The sequence below is a fragment of the Carassius gibelio genome, chromosome B19 (assembly GCF_023724105.1).
Source record: "Carassius gibelio isolate Cgi1373 ecotype wild population from Czech Republic chromosome B19, carGib1.2-hapl.c, whole genome shotgun sequence".
In the NCBI taxonomy this organism is placed as follows: domain Eukaryota; kingdom Metazoa; phylum Chordata; class Actinopteri; order Cypriniformes; family Cyprinidae; genus Carassius; species Carassius gibelio.
Window position 1 is genome coordinate 7,641,434 of NC_068414.1, and position 23,554 is coordinate 7,664,987.

Sequence of the window (23,554 nt, forward strand, 5' to 3'; positions counted from 1 at the left end):
ACGGGATCTTTACGGTTTGTGTGTGAAAGCACACACATATCCCGGGTCATCACTGGCAGGTGAAAGTGCAAAATCTAGCAACCCGGGAACAATTGCCGGAACATTTTACCCCTGTATTTGCCGGAATGGCAGTGTGAAAGGGGCTTAACTGAAAATGGTCAGTCTAACAGACTGCTGTGAGCTAAATTATTACTATATTAATACAGTATACAGTAGTAAAACACATGTGAACTGTAGCCTTCTTTTTGATCAGTTCATCAGTAATATTCAGAATCAGAATCAGAATCAGAATGAGCTTTATTGCCAGGTATGTTTACACATACGAGGAATTTGTTTTCGTGACAGAAGCTCCGCAGTACAACAGAATGACAGCGACAGAACATAAAACACATAATAAAAAAAATAAAAATAAAAATAATAAAAATAAGTAGATAGTGAATGACAATATACAAATGACAATTGTAGGCAGGTATATTACAAAATGAAGTTATGCATGTACATATATATTGTGTGCAAAATTTAAGTGTATACTAAGTATGTGTGTTAGATAAATAAATTGTGTATGTGTATATAAATATAAAGTGTAGTGTGTTCGCAGTTATTATCAGCTGTTCATAAGATGGATTGCCTGAGGGAAGAAACTGGTCCTGTGTCTGGTCGTTCTAGTGCTCAGTGCTCTGTAGCGTCGACCAGATGGCAACAGTTCAAAGAGGGAGTGTGCTGGATGTGAGGGGTCCAGAGTGATTTTGACAGCCCTTTTTCTCACTCTGGATAAGTACAGTTCTTGAATAGATGGGAGGGTTGAACCGATGATTCGCTCAGCAGTCCGGACTACTCTCTGTAGTCTTCTGAGGTCAGATTTAGAAGCTGAGCTGAACCAGACAGTTACTGAAGTGCAGAGGATGGATTCAATGATGGTGGAGTAGAAGTGTTTCAGCAGCTCCTGTGGCAGGTTAAACTTCCTCAGCTGGCGGAGGAAGTACAACCTTTGCTGGGCCTTTTTCACAGTGGAGTCAATGTGAATGTCCCACTTCAGGTCCTGAGAGATGGTGGTTCCCAGGAACCTGAATGACTCCACTGCAGTCACAGGGCTGTTCATGATGGTGAGTGGGGGGAGTGCTGGGGGGTTTCTCCTGAAGTCCACGATCATCTCCACTGTTTTGAGCGTGTTAAGCTCCAGGTTGTTGAGACTGCACCAGACAGCCAGCTCTTTTACCTCCTGTCTGTAAGCAGACTCATCACCGTCCTGAATGAGGCCGATGAGTGTGGTGTCATCTGCAAACTTCAGGAGCTTGACAGAGGGGTCCTTAGATGTGCAATCGTTGGTGTAAAGGGAGAAGAGCAGTGGGGAGAGAACGCAGCCCTGGGGAGCTCCGGTGCTGATTGTACGGGTGCTGGATGTGTATTTTCGCAGCCTCACTAGCTGCTGCCTGTCTGTCAGGAAGCTGTTGATCCACTGACAGATGGAGGTGGGCACGGAGAGCTGATTTAGTTTGGGCAGGAGGAGGTTTGGGATGATCGTGTTGAAGGCTGAGCTGAAGTCCACAAACAGGATCCTCACATAAGTCCCCGGTCTGTCTAGGTGTTGCAGAACATAATGCAGTCCAATGTTTACTGCATCGTCCACAGACCTGTTTGCTCTGTAGGCAAACTGAAGAGGATCCAGCAAGGGCCCAGTGATGTCCTTCAGGTGGCCCAGCACCAGTTTTTCAAATGACTTCATGACTACAGACGTTAGAGCCACAGACCTGTAGTCATTTAGTCCTGTAATTTTGGGTTTCTTAGGGATGGGGATGATGGTGGAACGTTTGAGGCATGAAGGGACTTCGCACAGCTCCAGCGATCTGTTGAAGATCTGTGTGAAGATGGGAGCCAGCTGGTCAGCACAGGATTTCAGACAGGCTGGTGTAACACAATCTGGGCCTGGTGGTTTTTTCCTTTTCTGCTTCCGGAAGACCTGGCGCACCGCATCCTCGCTGATCTGAATTGCAGGTGCCCCACCTGAGAGGGGGGATGCAGGAGGTGTGAATGGTGAGAGTGCTTGATTGGAGAGGTGTTCAGGATGGGTTGCAGGAGCTGTTAATGGTGTGAACGGTAGTTTGGAGAGGCATTCAGGGCTGGTTGCAGGAGTTGTGAAGGGTGTGAATGGTTTTGTGGGGAGGCGTTCAGGGCTGGTGATGGGTGTTCTTTCAGGAAATAATAGATATTGAATGGATGTTTGAACTTATTTGTAAGGTTTTTTTATTTGTATTTGATTGCTGTTTTTGCTGTTGTTGTTGTTGTTTTTTTGTCTTTTTATTCTCATTCCAAATTATCAGAAAAAAAAACGTTATTACTAGTATTATTACTGTGCCATAGTAAAATACATGTGCCTATTTTTTGATCAGTTGACCAGCTGTCTGCCCAATCAGATATCTATGTGACAGTTGGTAGTTCTTGAGAGTATGGTTCCTCTCATTCATTGCATGACACAGCGAGCGCACCTTCTCCACACAGACTGCACCTGTACTGTCTGCCACACATTAAAGTGAAGTGACATTCAGCCAAGTATTGGTGACCCATACTCAAAATTTGTGCTCTGCATTTAACCCATCTGAAGTGCACACACCCGGAGCAGTGGGCAGCCATTTATGCTGCGGCACCCAGGGAGCAGTTGGGGGTTCGATGCCTTGCTCAAGGGCACCTAAGTTGTGGTATTGAAGGTGGAGAGAGAACTGTACATGCACTCCCCCCACCCACAATTTCTGCCAGCCTGGGACTCGAACTCACAACCTTTCGATTGGGAGTCCGACTCTCTAACCATTAGGCCACGACTTCCCCTTGAGCGTGCGTGATTGGAGCGTGTGTGTTCAGCCACAGCTCTCCTATGGACACTATGACCACGTTCACCTCTGCCATCTGCATCCCCGTTAAGCAAAGGGTCTAAATGATCGCTTGTTTGTGCTTTGTGAATACTCTCACCTTGCACGGCAGCACCATTGCGCTAAAAAGATGTACCGTGAGACGCGCAATCATTAGACGGCCGATCGTCATTTCCAAAAGGCAAATATTCCCCTTCAGAGTAAGAATCGAAGAAAAACATTTGCAACACATCCTCGCGGTACAACTTTGTATTAGCCATCTGGCGATTTTCTCTCATAAATCTCACCATTTACACTCACGCTAGGAAATGAATTGCTTCCGCATCACATGACATGAGAGCTCACTTGCTCTGCTATTTCCTCAAACACTTTGAACAGAAACCTGGCATAATGTTGGTCTAGAATCAAAGTACTACATGTCTACCATTTAGTGGAAGGGAATACAAATGAGGGTTAAGGACAAACACCAACAGAGATGGCTTGTCTGTAATTTTGCTCAAACAAATTTGACAGCATCTACAGAGATGGGAAACTGACAAAATACAACATGAGAAAAAAGCAGAGAAAGCAAAGGTTCGAGCACTAGCTGAACAATTACAGACTGCAAAGAATGACAGAGAAAGACATGAGAATGACAAGTTGTTTACTTTGCTCTCCTAACGACTGGAATCAAAAGGTTCAGTGATGCAGATATCAACACAAATACTGAAATTACAAGGACAAACTGAAGGTTAGACTTGCTCCTGTAATTATTAAGAACAGAAGGACTGAAGCTGAAACTGAAAGTGAAGTCGAGTATGAGGAAGATGGTGAACGACGAACTCGCATAGTAAAAAAGGTAATAAAGAAATTTGTTCCATACAGAACTTACCAGCCAGCTACTCCAGATCAGTTTGACAAATGGTCAAAAGAATTGCCAGATGTGTACAAGCAACCACGGAAAGTATGAAAATTTTTTCAATGTTTGAAAAAAACAACAACAATTTACATCCACTGGACAGTGTGATGATTGTTAATGTGAACTTAAGAGACAATGGCCAACAATGATTTACAGAAAGTGTTGAAAGAAGGATTGGTGAATCTCATGAAAACATTGAAGCTGGATGGGAAGAGGTTAAAATCTTCTTATTTGAACTGAAACCTGCAGAGGTTAATTGGGCTAAAATTACCTCTTGTGTGCAGAAGACAGGAGAAAGTGTTGCAGATTTTGAAGAACGCTTCAGACAAACTTGGATGCTACATGCTGGTTTGAACAACAACATTGAAGAACTCTTTGAAGACACTAGCATGCCTCTTAAAACCACATTTGTGAATGGAATGTAACCTGAGGTTTCTAAAACTCTTAAAATCAGGTATGATGACTGGGACAGCACTGGAACAACATTTATGCAGATTGTAGAGTTTTACAATCCAAAACCTTGTCGTACAACAACAGGACAATAAGATACAAAAAAGTAAATATCAGAGACACTCAAGAGAGAAAACTCAGGGAAGATTTAGCCGTAAAGCGCCTAAACTATGGAATAACATACCTAACATTGTTCCGGAGGCAGACACACTCTTGGAGTTTAAATCTAGATTAAAGACCCATCTCTTTAACCAGGCTCACACATAACATACTAATATGCTTTTAATATCCAAATCCGTTAAAGGATTTTTAGGCTGCATTAATTAGGTAAACTGGAACCAGGAACACTTCCCATAACACCCGATGTACTTGCTACATCATTATAAGAATGGCATCTACGCTAATATTAGTCTGTTTCTCTCTTATTCCGAGGTCACCGTAGCCACCAGATCCAGTCTGTATCCAGATCAGAGGGTCACTGCAGGGACCCAGATCCAGTATGTATTCAGACCAGATGGTGGATCAGCACCTAGAAAGGACCTCTACAGCCCTGAAAGACAGTGGAGACCAGGACAACTAGAGCCCGAGATACAGATCCCCTGTAAAGACCTTGTTTCAGAGGACAACCAGGACAAGACCACAGGAAACAGATGTTTCTTCTGCACAATCTGACTTTGCTGCAGCCAGGAATTGAACTACTGGTTTCGTCTGGTCAGAGGAGAACTGGCCCCCAACTGAGCCTGGTTTCTCCAAAGGTTTTTTCTCCATTCTGTCACCGATGGAGTTTCGGTTCCTTGCCGCTGTCGCCTCTGGCTTGCTTAGTTTGGGTTACTTCATCTACAGCGATATCGTTGACTTGATTGCAAAAAATGCACAGACACTATTTAAACTGAACAGAGATGACTTCACTGAATTCAAAGATGAACTGCCTTTTACTATCATTTTGCATTATTGACACACTAGCCATGTTTCCACTATCGAGCTAAAACCGGGCATGCTAGTGCGTTTCCACTGTCACTTCCGGGGCTTGACGAAAACCTTGGGCCAAAGCGGGCCAGCTGGGACTAGAGGAGTGGTTATGAACAAAGGCGGAGTTTCTCCGTGTCTAGAAAGCGTCAGTGCGGATCATTTCAGAAAGATAACAGCTTTAACACCAGTATTAAAGACGTTTTGAAATAAGTTGAGCTCAAAACTCACACTTAGTTATCAGCAAGTGTTTGAAATAACTTGATCCGATGTGGATTATAATCACTAAACAAGGCACTAAACAATATTTATAAGCGATGTAAAAGACTATGAACGCTAAACATAAACGTTAAATAGTTATAGTAAACATGGTAAATATGACCGCTTGGAGAAATCAGACGTCAGCTTCTTATTCTCTATCACAATTGTGTATTTATTAAGTAACATTTTATCTGTCGTCTCGTTTCGTGAGTTTAGCTCCACGTTGCATATCATCAAAATATAATATTGATTTTTGTTTGGGAGCTTTTATAAAAATAGAGAGTCTGCGCTGCGGATCAGCATTAAACACTTTTTTTTTTTTAAATAAGTCGAGCTCAAAACTCACTTTCAGTCAGCAGTGAGTGTTTGCAATAACTTGATCCAATGTGGATTATAATCACTAAACAAGGCAGAAATATTTATATAAGCGATGAAAAAGATATGCACGCTAAACATGTTATCATAGTAAACATGGTACAATATGACCGCTTGAAGAAATCAGACGTCAGCTTCTTATTCTCTATCACAGACGTGTATTTATTAAGTAACTTATATTATCTGTCACAAGCCTCGTCTCGAGAGTTTATCTCACGTTGCCCATCATAAAAGAATATAGCCTAATAATGTTTTTTGTTCGGGAGCTTACAAAAATAGAGCTATTATCATTCATTCTAAATATGACGGCTACTGTGGCTAATAAACAGAAACTGACTCAACTGAATAAGCAGGCTATTTTCATAAGCGTTAAAAATAAATAAATAGAAATAAGTGTATTTATGTGTGATTAATTTTGAGTCCTGATAAATTAAATTAGTATGACCAATGTATCACTTATTCTATAGTTAAAACATTGATGCTTTTGAATTTGAATATATAACAAAGCATGCAAACAAACTGCTGCTTTTAACATGTTCGTTTTGTGATTGCACATGTTCCAGTGACTTATTTCTTAGTTTTCTGATAACTTCTTTGTTGGTGAAATTTTGTGGTTGCATGAAGTTGTTCTGAAAGGCGTGTTTTAGTGACGTGCAGCGGTGCTTTAAGCTCCACTGTGGAAACCCTGCGCTATTCTGGCCTCGGTGCTACTGGACCGGGGCTATGAGCCCCGCCCGGCCCGCTTTAAGCCCTGGCTCGCACTAGCCCGACAGTGGAAATGCGGCTACTGTTTTCCTAATGAATGTTGTTCAGTTGCTTTGACACAATGTATTTTGTTTAAAGTGCAATATAAATAAAGGTGACTTGACTTGACTTGACTGCTAAACAAGCCGTAAAGGAGAGAGGTGAACATGCAGCGGCATTAATACAACTTCAGCAAGACTTACAAACTGCTCTACATAGTAAACAGATTCAAATTGAATTGTCCAGGAAACAATCATCATTGTCAATGGAAGATATAAAAAAACATGATGACTACCAATGCCTTAAGGAAAACCAAGAGGTAAATGGACTATGCCCTTTTGAACATGTCACAGGCCAGCCCATGTCCACTGAAAATCTAGCATCTGAAAGCCTTGTCCAAACTGATGGAAGACTCAGTCTGGGAGTACACAATGCCAAGAATCAAGTTTTGGCACCTCCAAAAGGGAGCCATATATAGTATAGTGCCCAACAAATGGGTAAAGATTAAATAAACTGATGTGTCGCAACAAGAATATAGATGAGATAGACCAATTGATGATCTTTTAGTAACTGACACAGCAGTTAAGGCACAGGGAAACAATGAGTGGATTGATGTGAATTTGCCTAGAGATGAGGGATAGATGGCAGGAGTGTTTTTCAGAGTCCAGATATGGTGGGACTAGGGTTTTTAGGCTCTAGCTTGTCGCCTGAGGATGAAGACATGAACATTTCACCACTGATAAATACTGTAGTCTCCTGCCAATATTAAATAGGGACAGTTTTATTGGTAATTAGGCATATTTTGTTTAAACTATTTCTTTGGAAAGATTGGTTTCCCTTTTCTCTTGTGTGATTGTAGTTGTCCCAGCATTTCAGTGGATGAGCAAATGCAAACACTTGGACCAAACAGCACTGGTCACCTAGATAAACATGCCTTATCATCCACAGAATACAACAACATCAGTCACTTCCACAAGATTGCAACATTTAAATAAAAAAGAACTTAGGCATTAAAGATAACGCAAACCTCACCATGAACTCTTATTCTTTCATCTTAAGAAAGGGAGCCTGTATGCAACATTCTGTATTCATGATTACTGAAAAGTATTGCAAGAAGAAACCTGTATACAGCATGTGTACATGACTACTAAAATTATAACTGTTTTGTATGTTCTTTCTATTATGTGTGATCAAAAATTATCAAAAGGGGGATTGAAAGATTATTTGTTTTTAATTAACTTTGGTTGAATGTATTTGCAATCAAATGTAGGCAACTGTACTTTGTTCAGGCAATACTTTGGGTTAAGATTCTTTGAAGGATGACTGAACTGCTACCTTTAATAAATTCTTCTCCCCACAAGAACTTTGGTCAAGCTTACTTATTTTATTGTATGTATTAGTGGAATCTAGTACATTGGAGAGCCACCCAAACTACTGCTCAGCCAAATACGGCAAAATCAAACAGTTACAATAATCTAACCTTGAGGTCATCAATGCATGGATTAACATTTCGCCATTTGACATTGAGAGCAGTAAGAAATTTTGCAGTAAGAAATGTTTCACCGGGCTGAGAAGAAATATAGAGCTGAGTATCATCAGCATAAGAGTGAAAGCTAACACCATGTTTCCGGATGATATCTCCCAAGGGTAACATGTAAAGTGTGAAGAGTTGCGGCCTTATTACTGAGCCTTGAGGTACTCCATACTGCACTTGTGATCGATATGATACCTCTTCATTCCCTTCTACGAATTGACAGCGGTCATATAAGTACGATTTAAAACATGCTAATGCACTTCCATTAATGCCAACAAATTGTTCTAGTCTATGCAAAAGAATGTTGTGGTCAATAGTGTCAAACACATCACTAAGATCCAATAACACTTATAGAAAGATACAACCACAATCAGATGATAAGAGCAGGTCATTTGTAACTTTAAGGAGAGCAGTCTCAGTACTATGATATGGTCTAAATCCTGACTGGAAATCCTCACAGATACAATTTTTCTCTAAAAAGGAATATAATTGTGAGGATACTACCTTTTCTAGTATCTTGGACAGAAGAGGGAGATTCGAGATCAGTCTCTAATTAACTAGTTCCCTTATCAAAAGCTACTCTCGATGCTGCGCTCAATAGAGCTAATGAGAACATTCTTTATTCGACCGGTTGTGAAGCATGTGTGTCAAATATGTGTGTCCTGAAATACTTCCCCCAGCAGTTGAAAGGCTACCATGTCCTAGTGCAGGTGGACAACACATCTGTAGTCTCTTACATAAAGTTTGAAGATTTTGGGGACATATCCTAATGACAATGAGGAATTAATAATAGTCAGAAGAGGATCTATGACTTCTGGAAGCACCTCTTTTAGGAGCTTAGATGGAATGGGGTCTAACATACATGTTGTTGGTTTAGATGATTTAACAAGTTTATAGAATTATTCCTCTCCTATTGTACAGAAAGAGTGGAACTGTTCCTCAAGGGGTCTATAGTGCACTGTCTGATGCGATACTGTAGCTGACAGCTGAATGGTTACAATTTTATCTTTAATAGTATCCATTTTAGAAGTAAAGTAGTTCATAAAGTCATTATTGCTGTGATGTAGGGAAATGTCAACACTTGTCAACACTTGAGGCTTTATTTTTCATTAAAGGGGGGTGAAATGCTCGTTTTCACTCAATACCCTGTTAATCTTGAGTACCTATAGAGTAGTACTGCATCCTTCATAACTCCAAAAAGTCTTTATTTTTATTATATTTATAAGAGAAAGATAGTCTGTACCGATTTTTCCCGGAAAAACACGAGCGTCTAGAGGCGTGACGTGTGGGCGGAGCTAAAGAATCATGCGCACCAGTAGGCTTTTGAGTTGAGAGCATGTGGAAGCTGTGAAACAGATCCAGAGGCTGAATTTAACAAGAGCAGCATCAGCAAAGGCGGTATGCTATGTGGTATGTACTGAAACTGTATATATTTGCTTAGCGGTTTTGGAAAAGGACTAAGTTCCACTTTATGTCATCTTTTTTTTTTTTTTTTTTTAAGCTGTAACGTTACATGTGGAAAGTGCAGTTTGATGACAACATCGCATGTTGTTTACTTGATGTGCTTAGGCGCTTATAGCTAAGTTAACAACACAGAGATATTTGAAGCAGTTTTACTCACCGCATGTGGTTCCAACACACAATCGTGACCCTTTTCCGTTGGGACTGCATTATCCTTAAGAAATAAACGATGTGCAATCCGAAATGCAGGGAACAAACAAAAACACTTGCACAACTCTGTTGATGCTCTGTAAAAATAAACTCCATCCACTGGTCCCTTAATGCTGTTTCTCTTTTGGTAATCTGTGCAGGGTTGTCTTGCCCTGGCAACCAAAAACACACTTCTTTTGTGACTTTTCGCGACGCTCTCGCTCTGATCAGGCTGTGCTCAGCCTCTCTCTGCTCTGCTATATGGGAGCGCGCGCTCTTCCGGCAGAAGAGCGCGCAGTTAGGACCCATATAAGGAAATTCCGGTCCATCTAACATCACACAGAGCCATACTCAAAAAAAACTTTCCGTAACTTGTGACAAACCGGAAGAGGTTTTTTGGGAACAAAAATACTGCTTCAAACGTACAACTTAATTTTTGAAACTTTGTCCATGTTTAGCATGGGAATCCAACTCTTTAACAGTGTAAAAAACTCAGTATGCATGAAATAGCATTTCACCCCCCTTTAATTTAGCCACTGTATTGAATAAATACCTGGGGTTATGTTTGTTTTCTTCTAAAAGAAAAGAAAAGTAATAGGACCTAGCAGTTTTTAATGTTTTTCTGTAGGATAGGTTACTTTCTCTCCAAGCAATACGAAATACCTCTAGTTTTGTTTCCCCCCATCTGCGCTCCATTTTTCGGGCTGCTCTCTTTAGGGTGTGAGTGTGCTCATTATACCATGGTGTCATACTGGTTTCCTTAAACTTCCTTAAGAGTAAAGGAGCAACCGTATTTAAAATGCTAGAAAAGAGAGAGTCCATAGTTTTTGTTATCAAGTTGTTCTGAGGTTTTGGATATGCTAAGGAATTCGGATACATCAGGAAGATAACTTACAAAGTAGTCTTTTGTGATAGAAGTGATAGTTCTACCATACTTGTAACAAAAAGCAGAATTTACATTTTTTTTTTATATGAAGTTTGCACAAAACTAAATAATTATCTGAGATATCATCACTTGGCTGCATAATTTCAACACCATCAACATCAATTCCGTGTGACAGTATTGACTCTAGAGTATGATTTTGACAATGAGTGGGTCCTGAGATGTGTTGTCTAACCTCAAAAGAATTCAGAATGTCTATACATGCTGATCCCAATGCATCTTTTTCATTATCAACGTGGATGTTAAAATCACCAACTATTAAAACTTTATCTGCAGCCAGAACAAACTCGGATGTAAAATCACCAGACTCTTTAATGAAGTCTGTATGGTGCCCTGGTGGCCTGTATACAGTAGACAGTACAAACATCATAAGGGATTTATCATTAACATTTGTTTCTCTGGATTATGTTATATGAGGCACCATTACCATTTTGAGGGGGAAGTCGTGGCCTAATGGTTAGAGAATCGGACTCCCAATCGAAAGGTTGTGAGTTCGAGTCCCGGGCTGGCAGGAATTGTGGGTGGGGGGAGTGCATGTACAGTTCTCTCTCCACCTTCAATACCACGACTGAGGTGCCCTTGAGCAAGGCATCGAACCCCCAACTGCTCCCTGGGTGCCGCAGCATAAATGGCTGCCCACTGCTCCGGGTGTGTGCTCACAGGATCCTCGGAATTTCAACCAAGGACAGAGTCCTTCGTTCGAAGAATATCCCATACACGGGAAAGGATGCATAAGTGTATCCTTCGCGCTGTTCACGCTCTCAAATCACCCACAATCCTATGCACGCAGTTTTGCTATCTAACGTTATTTCAAAAATTAAAAAATGTCGAACGTTAAAGTAGTCGGAGCGTTAACGGTTTTTATTTACGTTACCAAACATTTGTTATAACTGTAGTAAATATAAGTAAAGTTTGACGTTTAAATGCCAGTACAAATTATTACCATATTAATATTGTAAATTATACAAGTACAAATGGTTAACTGAACCGGACCTGTCATTTAACAATTGGTTGCGTCAATGGCATTTCTATTATAAATAACTAGTTAAGTTTTCCAAAGTAATTTAATGATACCATTCACAGCGTTATTCAAATGGACCTTATCACTGACGTAATGACGCAATTACGTGCAATTGATAGCCTGTTTCATTTACGTGTTCTCCGTATGCTAAAGAGGAGATAAGTGAATTGATTTCATCTTACAAACATTGCGAAAAGCTTGAAGAGGAGACAGTGAATGTAAATCTGACTATTGGGGAAGCTATGTGTTTCAGAGTGTGTTGTAGAGGAATTGAGGATTGAATATCCCCAATGAGAGTGTAACGTATGGATTGAGGCCTCTGATCAGCCCTACCGTGTGAGTGAATTGCAGTGCTTTTGCCTTATTGTACACATGGATTCATTGCTGTGGATCTGTGGTGAACACGAGTGTGGTGTCTTTGCTGAGAAGCGGTCTCAACCCTTGTTTATACATGTGGGAAAAGTTTGATACCTACTCACCGTCGGAATCCCAGAGTGATACAGCTGAGCTGGAAGGAACCTATTGCTGTGGAGAAAAAATCCCTTACCTGTCTACTTACCGTTTGAGTCCTGGAAGCATGCAGCCTTGCTGTCTGGAAGTACGCAGCATCACTGAAGAAGTAAGCTTCTAAATCATTCTTCTCCACTGTGCCCTGATGCAAGTATTCTGTACTGTGAAGAATCCCTTACTTGTCTACTTACTGTTTGAGTCCTGGAAGTATGCAGCATCACTGGCAAATTAAGCTTTTAAGCCACTGTCTCACTTACGTGTACTGACACCAGTATTATGTACTGAGAAGACTTCTTACCCCCCCAACACACACACACTTACCATCTGGGTCTGGAAGTACGCAGCATCGCTGAAGAAGAAAGCTTTTAAATCACTCTGTCTCCATTGTGCCCTGATGCCAGTATTCTGTACTGTGAAGAATTCCTTACCTGTCTACTTACTGTTTGAGTCCTGAAAGTATGCAGCATTGCTGTCTGGAAGTACGCAGCATCGCTGAAGAAGTAAGCTTTTAAATCACTCTGTCTCCATTGTGCCCTGATGCAAGTATTCTGTACTGTGAAGAATCCCTTACCTGTCTACTTACTGTTTGAGTCCTGGAAGCATGCAGCATTGCTGCCTGGAAGTACGCAGCATCGCTGAAGAAGTAAGCTTTTAAATCATTCTTCTCCATTGTGCCCTGATGAAAGTATTCTGTTTTGCGAAGGATCCTTACCTGTATACTCACCGTCGGAGTCCTGCAAGAATGCAGCATTGCTAGTGGAGTAAGCTTTTTAAACCATAGTTTTACTGCGTATCGACGCAAGTATCCTTGACGGAGAGGCATCCTTCCCTGTATACTCACTGCCTGAGTCCTGAAGTGAGTCGCCCCATTGGTGAGTCGCCGTCAAGGCGAAACCGTGACGCATGATCAGTATCTACCCGTAGCTGAAGACCTAGAGGACACTGAAGTCTACCCATTGATATACTGTGTTCAATAAAGATTGTTATTCCTTTGAAATTACCTCTTGTCTGCGTTGTCCATCTGTCGCGGACCTGTGGCGTCGGCTCCTCGCGGTGGGGTCGGAGTTATAGGGGTGGCCGGTCGCCCGAGAGGGCCAGGTCCACCCCGGTGACAATAGTCAAATGTTTGCCGGGGGCCAGAGCGCCTGACCACTTGGCAAATTTAAAAGTGCTGGCTAATGCTTAACGTAAATACAGTAAAATTGTTATTCATGCCGGCTCTAACGATGTTTTCGCTGTCCTTTAGTTTGCTGGTCCTGGCCTGGAGACTCCGCAGTCTCCTCCCTGATGGTGGAAGACTGTGTGATGGGTGGGCGGTATCACCTGCAATACAGAGGGCTTTATGGGTGTGATGGGTTCCATAAATGTCCTGGAGGGAGGGGAGAGAGACACCAACGATCTTCTGAGCTGCTCTCAATATGAAGGGTCTTCCGGGAGGACACGTTTCAGGCACAATACCACACAGTGATGCAGCTAGTCAGGATGCTCTCGATGGTGCATCTGTAGAAGGTGCACATGATGGGGGCAGCAGCTCTGGCACTTCTCAGGTTGCGGAGGAAGTACAGACGTGCTGTGCTTTCTAGGCCAGTGCTGCGGTGTTGTCAGTTCAGGAGAGGGGATGCTTGAACTGAACATTAAACACATACCAAGTCTCCTCATTTATTCATATTCCACAAAAACACATAATACTTAATTTAACATGTATTCTCTCCCCACTAAATCATATATAAAGCATGTTGGGAACTACAGTGTTAACAAGTAATTTCTGAGTTCTTGGTTAGCTCATACTTAATAAATAAATAAATAAATGAAGAAGTTTTGAAATCAAGTTTTTGAAACCTTATTTAGTATGATCAAGGTAGTATAATTATTTAGTATGACCCATTAATTCATTAATTAATTCATACAGTACAATCATTTACTGATTGCGGTGTGAGTGATGTCAGATTTTTTGGAATATATGTAATAGAGTAAACTTTTGACCATCAGTTCTTGACTTGTAAAATCAATTAAATCTGTTCAGGCTGAAGATCTGATGGGAATAGCAGAATTGTGATTCAAGGTGTCTGTGCTGTCGAGGGGAGCTGTAGCTGGCACACTGACCTTGGCACAGGACACGAGGACATTAGCCGGAGGGTTGTTTACTGCACATAAAAGAAACTTGATATTAGATGTTTCAACTGTCTTCGATGTATATAAACTCTATAAGCAGACATATGTCATTGTTTAATTTCTAAAGACAGCCCAAATCAGCTTTAGATGCTTATGTCTAGTTATTTACAATATCTATGTCAAACTTTCTATTTTCCATATAGTTTTCTCTTCCATCTCCCACTCCTCTCTTCTGTGTTCTCTCATCTGTCTTGCATCACCTGTGTGTATTTGTGGTATTAAAAAAATGTCTCCAAGCTGGCACACTTGAGCACTGGATGAAGTATTGAAACAACAGTAATATTACATTTTCAGTGTTCAAGAATATTTACAAATTATTTGAACCAACATATTTGCCACTACACCGTGAAATCAGATAGTATGAATGAGGCTCATCAAATTATTTTATTTAAATAAAAACATATTAAATATCTAATGTTAATGTTGATTAACAAATTGTGTGAAAATTTTAAAACTGGTTGAATATACAGTGTACATATATATATATATATATATATATATATATATATATATATATATATATATATATATATATATATATACACACACACACACACACACACACACACACACACACACACACACACACACACACACACACACAGTTGAGTCCATATATAATTTGGTACATACACAATGTTCATTTTGGCACTATATGACACCATAATTGAACTAAAATTAAACAATCAAGATGAAATTGAAGTACAGACTTTCATCTTTAATTCAATGGCTTGAAAAATAATTTAACATAAAATGCTAAGGAATTAAAACCACAATATTATACACTACCCCTTTTTTCAGGGGCTCAAATGTAATAAGTAAAATCATGAATGAAATTTTAATTTTCGGCAAATTTAATTTTTAAGGCAAAGTCTGGAACTCGAGGATATCAGAAGAGACTGGGTTTCTTCCAGGCATCGCTTCTAATCTGGCTTGCTGTCATTCTTATCTGTTTAAGAGGAGAAACAACAGTATTACCACAATGTGATAAAACTCAGTGAGCTGGGCTTTATTGTACACCTATAGCCCAGCTCACACTGTGCGATTTTTGCCATGATTTGATAGCCAAAATTTCATCCACTGACCATGTATGGGGTGATGATGTAAAGCTCCAGAGAAGTTTCTGGCATGCATGAGTTTAATGTTACTTTTTACTTACATTAATGACAAATGAGGCCCCACAGTGTGACATGGTCATCATGTTCATACAGTCTGAAATGCAGCAATGGTAAAGGATTATTAAAAATCACAGTGTGCACCTGACTTAAGATAAAGCTTGGGTAGTTTTTTTTTTTGGGGGGGGGGGGTGGTTAGTCATTTACATAGCTAAATGCTGTTATTTTGACTTACATAAGGGAAAGCAAAAATTTGGATACATCTCAAATCTCAAAGTATTCTAACAGAGAGAGAGAAGACATGCTGAAAGATTAAATATGAAGCTGCATATGCTTCAGATGTTTACACCCTAAGCTGAGAGCTTTAGCAAAGTCATTAGAAGGAAAGCCATTAGTGTCACTCAGAATCACACAAGCAGGGGATTTAAAAAAACATTTTTTAATCTCCTCTTCCTCTTCTGGCTAAGAACACAAACATGGATTTGCTTGGAATTGAAGGAGTCCTAATAAATTACATCTGAACTTCCAACATCCAAATCTACTGCACACTGTTAACCCTTGCTGTATCTTCTATGGTAAATAACTGTAAATAGCCAGTGTTGTGCTGTAAAAAACCTGGTAAGGTCTAACAGTGCAGCTTTATTCTGGGACAGTTCTTAAGTGGCCAGTTCAGTCTCAAGATTTAGATCTCATTAAAAATATTTAGTTTAAAATGTTTACACTTGTGGCAACATAAAAAACAAAGATTATAAGTGATCTTTTGCACAAAGAGAATCAAGGTTCCCATAGAGAGGTCTCTGAAGTCAATGTTTATTAGAAATTAAGATTGATATACAGTAGCCTAGCCAGTGCTTTAAGTGCTCCAAAAGAGGTGCCGGTACTCGCCTATATATATATATATATATATATATATATATATATATATATATATATATATATGAATAATAATTCACAATGTCCATACATGTGCATGGAGGTAAATGGTCCAGGCCATTCCACTGCAGGGAGCTCGTATAGGTCGATATTCTGGATGCCTGAGAGCTTCTCCAAATGCCGCTGTTTTGCACTTTGTGTAACCTAAAAAAAACTGTATTCCATTGTTCCTATGATTTCCATATGTATTGTGTGAGGTACTGGAGCAGTTTTTAACGCAACAGTAATTTCCAAGCATGGTAAAGCAGAATTGCGAGAACCTCCTCTACTACCGAGTTAACAAAACACATAAAAAATCATGTTTTGCCGCCAGTGTCCTGCCAACATGGTGGAGACTGTGATATCGAGGGAGGGGCTCTGTGCTATGACGACAACTCCTCACTCTCAATAGCAGTCAACAGACAACCTCATAATAAATAATAAACCTTTTATTAGTTTGTGGATTTGCTTGAGCTAGAAAGAGCTAACTGTACTGAACATAAATCAAATTTGCAAAAGGATGTAAAAAATACTCTTAGAAAGAGATACTGCATTACTTCAGAGATATCATTCTGGCTTGGTGGGGTGTCAGCCAGTCATCTGATTCTGACCGTGTTCTTTTAGTACTCAGAGTCTGAAGCCAGGAGAGCATATTAAGTGTTGTTCACTGTATTTTTACTGAGCCGAGTGTGCGCGAAGCATGCGCTTTTCACTTGTAAAACTCAAGGGTGTATGGGTAATGTAGTCTCTGCTCTCGGTGGGACGTGCATTGTGAAGGGCGCTCTGAAAAGCGGCAGCGCAGGCAAAGGATTAAAACCTCTATGAAAACAGATGTCCAAATGAGTGTACCGGTACTCTAAAAGCAAGTTCTGGGCACGTGGAGAGGTGGCGGTACGCTCAAGAGCTATATTTGGAAGTGGCGGTACTGAGTACCCGTGCGTACCGGCCCAATTAAAGCACTGAGCCTAGCCTAGTATAGCCTGAATGCACTGAAAGTCGCTTTGGATGAAATCATTTGCTAAATGCATAAATGTTAAAAAAAAAAAAAAAAAAGGTTTAAAACTTTTACTAAATTTGACCTTTGAGATTTTTTGTACATGAATGTTTCAGTTTGATTCATTGATTGATTGAATCACATAAATGTTTATTATTACAGATTTAATAGTTACTGATGCCATTACTTTATTTATTTATTTTTTATAAAGGTACCATGCACAATTTTTTACATAAAATTTCCATTTCATGTATTGTACCGGATTTAGCCAAGGGCTATTTTTCATCCGTAGTCCCCCTGGCAGGTCAGCACTAAAATAATATTACACAGGAATTACCTATATTCACATACGATTAATACATACATACACACATACTGTCAGGGCCATAAATTAATTAATTAATTAATTAAAAAACAAACAAACAAACAAGTAAATAAATTAATTAATTAATTAATTAATTTAATTTACACAATCTCAATGATTACATAATTGGTTCAATTAAAAAAAAAATAAAAAAAAAAAAAAAAAATAAAGACCATGTGTTTTACACCCTTTTATGTCCTCTGGTAGGGCATTCCACTGATTATTGGGTAGCATTTTATTTTACAGTCCTGTTCCTCATGTAGATACTATGTACTTATAGTAATTGCAATAACTATGTAATAACTAGGTACTAACCCTGAACCTACCCCTAAACCTAACCCTACCCCATGTAGTTACCTTGTATTACCAGAACTTTCTTAGATAAATACACTGTAAGTACACTATAAGTACATGTTAGTACACGTACTGTAAAATAAAGTTCAACCGATTAGTGGCTTTCAATGCGAAAGATGATAGTCCACATGCAGAGAGACGAAAGGGAACCAGACAGTTACTCATAAATTATAGTCTGGTAGATCTTACACAGGTTTCACCATGAAGATGAATAAAGTCACATAATACAGAAGGAGCCAGACCGTTTAGATGTCAGCTGTTCAAAAACAATCTTCTCTGCAACCTTCGAGAATTCTGGCAGTATGCTTATGGGTCTGTAGTTACAAATTTCATAATAGTCTCCAGATTTAAAAAATATAAGTATCAATTGCTTTTTTCCACGCAATAGGAACAACACTACCGTCAAATGACAAGTTAATTAAATGAGTGATGACCGGGGTTTAACTAACTTTGTGAGTTTTAACAAGCATAGTATCCAGATGATGAGCATCTTTACATTTATAATTTTTCAATGAGCTAAAAACTTTATTAACTTGCAATTAATTTGTCTTGATTAGATTAAAACTTTTATATATTTCCTTAATTGAACTAATATTTATTTCCCTTGAAAATGTATCCTCTAATTCTTTAACAGAGTCAATCCTATAGAATTTGGCTCCTTTCGTAAAAGAGTATTTATGTTTTTCCAAATTAGCTTACTATTACCTTTAGCCTCATTCATTAGATTAAGATAATAATTGGATTTGGCTACTCTCAGCTCTCGAATAACTTTGTTTCACAGACCTTTGTAACAAAGCCTACCAGTGTCTCTTCCAGACTTAATAGCTTTCTTTAATAGCTTTTCTTTAATTTCTTTAATCCCCCCCCCACACACACACTAATTATTTGGAGGCATGCACCAGTCACTTTCTGCAGCAGTGGTCTGCTCACTACCTCTTTCAGCATGGAACTGACGTCATTCCACCACCTCATCAGTCAGTTAAATAAAATAACTACTCTTGATCTGTAATGCCTTTTTTTACATTCCCTTATTGTATAGTTGTATCTACATTTTATATTTGATCTAGATTTTTAGGTTTTAATGTGAATGTTATCTGTATGCACCGGGGTCTGAGAGTAACGCAATTTCGATTCTCTGTATGTATGTACTGTACATGTGGAAATTGACAATAAAGCAGACTTGACTTGACTTGACTTGATGAGCTTCCATAAATTACGGTAAAACACTCTTATGCCTGATTTTTTATTAAATCTTTTTTTCTCTCTTTCAGAATTAATTATATTATAATATGTATTACAACCTGTAAAATCTGTATCCTTGGAAGATAAGATATCATTCCATTTTACCTGTGTTCCTGTAGCTCAAGTGGTAGAGCATTTCGATGTCAAGCGGGCTTCGATTCCCCGGGAACACATGATAGGTAAAAATTGATAGCCTGAAAACACTGTAAGTCGCTTTGGATAAAAGCGTCTGCTAAATGCATAGATTTAAATTAAATTTACTTTAGATCTGCTATTTCCTCATCAAATGCTACTAATTTTCCTTTAGGTATACAATGAAAAAGATTAGTTGAGGTCAGTGTTCGAACTATACCGTGTCCTTTGGGGGAGCCCACTTCTTTTTTTTTGGGGGGGGGGGGGGGGGGGGGGGTGGAGGTCGTGCACATGCGCATGCCTCAAATAAGGACTTACAACAGCTAAAAATGTATGCACTATTATACATTATCGACACGAGTGCCTCAAAAAAGGACATATAATGACTTACAAAGATACATAACAGCTACAATATGCACTATTATACTTTATCGACACAAATTGATAGGTCAGGAAGACAGCCTTGAATGATGTTGCGCTCTCCTCCGTTAATTTAGAATTCACATCAATTACTTTATTTGCCAGAATCGCTTATCAGATTTGCTTAGTCAATGCGACTTCAATGGCCATCTTGTGTGCAATGCTGTCCCTGTATTTATATATAATTTTTCGCGACTGGTTCTGAGCATTAATCATTAATCCACTCCTCAGACAAGTGCGTGCCAGGTACCTTTTCAGACAGAAGAAGGTTTTTTGCGTCCTTACAAGTTGTAACGAGTGGGAAAAAATGTGGCCCCTTTAAGAGCTGCGCGCTCCCTGTAAAACGGTATGCACTCTGTATGATAATGTATACACGCGCGAGTCGCGACTCGAATCCCCCATGTATGCGGGTAATCTCTGTTTGGAAATAATTTTGTTTTAATCTTGTTTGTTTTGTTTTGGTTACGCTGTGGACGGTGGAACATGGGACAGACAATTGCCCGAGTTCGATTGGAGAAATGAAACGAGTCGTTGTTAAATGTCAATCGCCTCCGTGAGTTTTGTCTGGCCTAATAACTTTGTGAGCTATCCATATTTTTTCCCCCTCCTGACACAACGCGTTATAAAGTGATACACCCCAAGCTTCCATCCTTAACACACAGCCATGTATATTGGCTCTTCCAGTCTCTCCACTGCTGACTGTTCCAGTTTAACGGGAGAGAGGACTCGAAGCAAGAGGGGTTAGGATCCCAGAGGTTACTTTTCTTCAGCTTCATGCGTTTTCACAGTGGGCTTGGGTTGAGGTTTACCAGTGCTTGCAGCAGGTGAATCAGTCGTGCGTTATCACTACACAATTTCTTAATAATACCAAAATTAATTGAACTACCTTGTTTTCTTTTTGCCCTGGCTATGATGCTATAACTGCATAATGGAAGGACTTTGCGCACGATAAATGGCCTCCAACGTTTATTTTTTTCTACGAACCTATGACATACTAACATGGAATTTGCTGCGCAGCACCCCCACACCTTGATGCTGTGACGTCTTTAATCTTTATTGAAGTTAATTAGGTTTTAATCGCCGTCATGCATGAATGAATAATATTTTTGCCATCATAATCACATTACAAAACTGAAATTGCACTTAAAAATATTCACATTGTCAGTATTTTTTGAGACCCCCCAAAATTTCAGATTTCTCGTTTTCAGGGGAGCCCATGTCTTATTAAGGGGAGCCGAGCTCCCCCTAGCTCCCCCGTAGTTCGCACTATGGTTGAGGTTACTATGTTATGTTTTTAAATCAGTTTTTTGTTAATTTCCATGCAACTAAAGTTAAATTATGATCAGATAATCCAATGATCAAATTATAACTCTTGATTATCCTTTCAGGTTTATTAGCAAATATTAAATCTAACTGTGTCTTACAAGTTTTTTTGCAATTCTAGTTCTTTAATTAACTGATTTAGATTAAATTTATCTCCAACAATTTATCTGTTTTCCTCTTTAATTTATCCTCCCAGTTCAGTTAAAATGACCCATAAGTATAATATTTTTGTTAAGATTACATTCTTTTAAAATTCCTGTAAGTTGATCATAGAATGTATTGTTAGCAGAAGGGGGCCTAAAAGTCCTCTAGGTTTCACTTTTGGATCCCATAGGACTTTTGCTTGATTAGCAGTCTGAAAGTTCTTACATAATGTCTGCTTTCTTACTGCAGGATTTCGGCACGAAGAAACATTTTCACAATACATTGATGTTTCATTTACTCTTGTAGAATGACTGGAAAGTGATGTAGAAATGTCATACCTTGGAGCATTGAGTACATTGTTGATTAAACTCACGTCATTGTTTGGGAGGCCAGGTAGATCTACAGGAAATCCCCAGGCACACCCTTCATAGTGAGACGCCACTATGGTTGTTGCCAAGTGATGCAAAAGGTCCAGAGTCCCCCTGAAATCCTGGGGAAACTGGTCCCAGATTTAATTGAACATCCCCGGAGAGCAGTAGTAAGATAAGCAGGAAACCATTGCATTGGACCATTTACAGAGGACCACCACAGCCAAGCAGATGAGATAGAAGCCCACCAGGGCAGAGCAGAGGACCACAACAGCCGTGCAGACGAGACAGAAGCCCACCAGGGCAGAGCAGAGGACCACCACATCTGTGCAGACGAGAGAGAAGCCCACCAGGGTGGAGCAGAGGACCACCACATCCATGCAGACGAGAGAGAAGCCCACTAGGGTGGAGCAGAGGACCACCACAGCTGAGCAGAAGAGACAGAAACCCACAAGGGCAGAGCAGAGGAACACCACAGTGGAGTCGTTGGCACAGGAGGGCAAGTCTGGTTAGGTAGGACTGAAACAGAGAACATGAACAGGTTAATGGTGGCCTCCATGGCCATGATGAGATGGTAGATGGCCTTTATGGCCATGACAGGGCAGGCGGTGAATTCATATATGGCCTCCATGGCAATAACAGGACAGGCAATGAGTTCATAAGCGGCCTCCATAGTCGTGACGAGAGATTATAATTAATGAATCTGTGTTGATTAAAATTAATGTAATTAATCGACTCTGTTTGGTGTGATCCAAACCAAGATTGACTCGAAACCTGCTTTTATTTCATCTCTTGCCTTGAATTCATTAGGAATTCCTCTTGGCTGTCCAATTGAGTCTAAATATGACCAATTGGGTCTGGCTCGTATCCTCTTTTAATTTTATTGTCTTCCTTGTTTGTGCTCTGTTCTGTTCCCCATTGTGCCATATTAACATCTTGAAGTAATCGTACTTTTACACATATACCTTTCCATCCAACTGGTAAAGAAGACAATAATATTTCACTATTCAAAGAATATTCAAAGAAATCTGCTATTATTAATTATTGGTCTTCATAAATTTCTATTGAAAGTAATTATATAGTTTGATTTTCACATTTTTCAAGTGCTATCTTACTTCCTTTAGTTCCGAGTGCTAAAATTTCTGGAGCTCTAAAAGGAACTCCTGATTTCCAATAATTTTTCTAAATTCCAATAATAAAATATCTATATACCAAATAATAGCATATTTTCCTTTGAATTTACCCACATCTTGTGTTCTCTTTGGTTTATAGAAACACTCATATTCTTGTTTACTTTCTATGCTATACCATTTTGGTATTTCTACTTTTAGTTTTAAAATTTTTCTATTTTGACCGATATCTGAATACTGAAACCAAGATCCCCAGAGTGGTCTAAATAAATAATCTGTTAATTTAGGCATTCAGCAATTGTGACGATTGCGACCCAGTGAGACACAGGGAGAGAGAGATCCAAATGCAAGTATGTTTATTTAGGGTAATCCAAATCATACTCCAAAACAAGCCAGGTCAAAACCAGAAAACAATCCAAAAGAAAACAAACAGGGAAGGAACAGGAAGGGAACAAGAACAGGAACTCGGAATGCGAGGAATCTCGGAAGACGAGAAAACAGGATTACGAAAGGAGATGTCTCCATACAGGGAACAGGAAAGGACTGGTAAATATAGGGTGGCTAATGACAAATAAGTGAAGTTACCTGGTGCAATTAGCAGGAGTGCAATTACTGTGATGAAGGGACAAGGCTAGTGGGAATTATAGTGCCTATGGTGAGGTGCCTAAGGG